Source organism: Zerene cesonia, chromosome 9 (assembly GCF_012273895.1).
Source record: "Zerene cesonia ecotype Mississippi chromosome 9, Zerene_cesonia_1.1, whole genome shotgun sequence".
Classification (NCBI taxonomy): domain Eukaryota; kingdom Metazoa; phylum Arthropoda; class Insecta; order Lepidoptera; family Pieridae; genus Zerene; species Zerene cesonia.
In genome coordinates, this window is record NC_052110.1 from 3,324,136 (window position 1) to 3,328,267 (window position 4,132).

Here is a 4,132-nt window from a genome sequence, read left to right on the forward strand (position 1 = left end):
TAATAAATGTTATTTGCAGTTAACAATTTTCTTTTTTCTTTATTACAATATTTATGGCAAGACTAGGTATAATGTATTAAATAAAGAATTAAAAATAATTAATATGTCTAGACACCAATGTAAAAGAATAATAACAAATGGGCTGCTATCTAAGGACTACTATTTTACAGAAAAAATGATTATTTCAAGAACCCGCTGTTAAGAGAGTTGATCAAGTTGAACCTACGTCACCTTTACATTCTCATAAATCAGCACACACACACACACACACACACACACACACACACACACACACACACACACACACACACACACACACACACACACACACACACACACACACACACACACACACACACTTTACTTATTTTTATTTTTTTTTTTGTTTGTATTTATATCACTATTTCCTTTAATTTTTTTCAACTGTATCGTACCAATGGAAGGGTATCGGTACCTGTAATACAGATTAAGATCTAGTACGGGACCAACGTTTTGTTTGTATGTGTGCATATGGTTGAGAAATAAACTTATTTTTTTTTTTTTATTTTATGAATTTTTGTAGTGACAAGTTTTATATAATAAATAATAAGCCTCAAATTGAATTAAAATAAAAAAGAGTTGACAAGATTTTTTTTATATTCTTTACATCATTAGCATAACGATTGTGCAAAAATTAATTACAGATCCTTGCGGCCATTTTTGCAGCAGTTTAATTTAAGGCTATCTTATTATATATCTTATTACATAATCTCATTATATATGTTTATTTTTTACACCTGAGATGCATCATAAAAATTCAATATTTATTTAAATTAACAAGAGATATTACACAACTTCGTATTTGTTTAATTGCCGTTGACTGCGATATCTTATAAATTGCAAAAGACGTATGAAATTTATAATGAAGCAGTTTCAGGTGGTTACTTTTTTTAAAGGTGTATTCACCTTTTCCATGTTAAAATTAACACAATTTCATTCAATTAATTTTTCTACAGGTACTACGTTTGAGTAAAAAATATAAAGCCCGTTGAACATTTTAATGCTATAAACACATCCATACAATTTTAACCTGTTCCAGCTATAAGGCATTCAGAAATAATTTACAGGTTTCACTGTGATCTAATTTCTATGATATATTATTAAAAGTAAAACATGTTAAGCAATATAAGGCTAGATGTTAGTTCTTGGCTGATTGAAATTATACGGGTTTTTAACCGGTTTAGGCTTGAAAAATTTTAATTTGATTTTAACTAGCCTTGTGCATTTTTATCACGAAAGACAGAAAAGGTAATTGGGAATGACTAGCAAATTTGATTGAAGACAAATTATACATAACTTAGATAGCCATTAACAGCAACAAGTTTGATACGACCTGTATTTATGATCTAATCAATTCAAAAAATCTCGTAACCTTAAAACTTAAATAACTACGTTTTAGTTAGAAGTTCTGTTGCTCTCGACGATCAGAAAATCTTGGATCGTTTGTCACCCCGATTATTTAAATAAAAATAAATAATTCCCTACGAATGTTAAAAAAAGCACTCAAGATACTGAGAAAAAATTAAATTGAATTATTCCTAATAGTATTTTCATGTAACATCACGACGAAATGTTAAGTCTGTTTCTAGAAAAATGTAAAAAAATATAAGACAAATACTCATTCGAATGCATATTGTGTAACATGTAGGAATATGATATAAAGCGTTAGTGTTCATTGAAGCAGATGATTGAAGCTACACTTTTGTCTCACGCGTAAGGTTATTGCTCTTATGAGCGATTACGTAGTAGATAGATACAGTCACTTTCTTGATTTTGATAATAATGCTTAATTGTACAGTTATAAATACATATTGGTAAATGAACATAAATATAAAACAGTGTCGTTAAAGCCGACCTTAGACAGAATTTCAGACAGTGGACAAACACAAATGAGGAACACATACAAAATGTTAAATAAAAGATTCGCCATTTTTTAACTCTTCTACATTTAAAGCAAAATGACACTTTTATAATGAGTAATGACGAACATAAAGATAAACCAAAACGATCCAACTAGTTCCTTCGCAATTTTTCCATGTTTGCCTCCTAATGATTTCCGTTAATATAATTCCAAATTGCCATAGAAAGTAAAATCTTATGTAGATAGCGAGTTCTAGTATTGCAATTACACGGAATGTGACTACATATATATTAATTTATTTTATAAATTACTTTTCCCCCGTTTTTATCCGCCTATCCTGCTTCTAGAGTAAGGAGTCTTTATAATTAATACGCTAACGCCCATAACAAGTTGCCTATCAAATAAAAAAGCGCCCTTTTAATGAACAAATTACTGACTGATTGATAACTAGGCACTTATATACAATGTAAATAAATACATATAATACATGCATTCTTCGTTATAACAAGCTTTGTTTAAACAATAACTATGCATGTAATTATTCTTTTCAAATTCATTCAGTTATTTACTGAATGAATTTGAAAAGAAAGCGGGAACATCTATAGAAAGGCTATAGAATATATGTGACATTACTAGGGCAAATCTATCTACTATAATTGGGCATTTATCGGTTTTAAACTCAAATTCGAGCGTCTCACACTGGGAAACTCTTGAATATTTTAAAAACATATGACTCTTTTTTTAAATAAACCTATGTATGATATTTACCCCCAGAAATCTTGTTAGTCTTTAATGAAAATGAAATCAGCATCAATGATTGAAAATTATAAATTATTATACATATATTTCACTTATAATTCACACGTAGCCTCGATTTGACATTATTATTATATTTACTCATATAAAATGGCCAAGGGAGGGGTTAAGAGGATCAATTTCTTACAATGTATTTTATTACTATCAGCAATCAATGTTTTCTAGTATATAAAACAGTTATATCTCTGTCATGTTTACGTAAATATTATTATTACTCACTCCACCGTTCCACGCTACATAGTAGTGAATTGTTAGAATTCCGTAATAGTATTATTATAGTATGACCTTAGAATCGGTTATCTTTTAACTAATCTTAAAGTTGGTGACTTCCATATGGTCCTATTTTAATTTGGTATATAGTTCGGACAGTTTCAAGGCGATTTAGATTTTTTTTTTTAAATAATCATAGATTATTTTACTGGTCTAATCTATTTTTATTAATTTCAGAAGTTTCTCAAAATTAATTTATACACTGAAAGAGTTACCGTCACACATAGTTCATAGAAAATGATTTTTTTAATCAAAGAGTCTTGATTTTAATGGCATATTTATTCAAAATACGAGTTTATTTTTTTGTTCTCAATTGATTCATACGAAAATATAATAACCATTTTTATTTTCCTTATTTTTAAGTGGTTCCTAGTCCAAGGAAAATAAATTTCGATCTTTATCTCAGAGTCACAGTCTAGATTAAAGATAAGTAGAAACGTATTTTATCTTTTTTAATAGACACTAATGCATTTTATATTGATGATAATATATTTGTGCCATTAATTAATTTAAAATGTTGCCTGATCTACGAAGCGTATTATGTACCATGCCGGTAATTTTTTAATATTATATTTGCAATTCGTCGCATATTTTGTTTTTCTCCCCTCAGGGAATATTGATTGTCTCATCCGATCTGTAATCATATATATAATGTAAAATATAATAAAAATATATAAAATTATTTCTGCAGACTTGTGCCGATATTTAAAAGAGATTAAAATCACCATCTATTTCATACAGTGTTAGCAAAACTATGTACTAATGACTCTTAAACATGACACTGTAACATAAAGGTTTAAAGGTTGGCTTCAGTATTCCTATGTTATGTTTTTATATTTCTAGTTTTAATTAAAGGTCATGAAGGTTAGTTTATGTATTCCCAGTTTTAATTAAAGGTCTTGCTAATTCTTTAAAAGTTTATCTGTTAATCATCACTTTATGATATTGTGGAAGTAATTAGTTGAAGTTTGTAAGACCAGTTTTGCGTTTGTATGTCGATACATAAAATAATGTCGCACGATGATTAGTAAACTGCTCGTAAATATTCACAGATTTGAGCACTTTGAATTAATATAAAGAGAGAAAGTCATGTATTTAGTGTTGATAATTTGCCGGTTATCCAAATTTTATCATAGCATAAATACT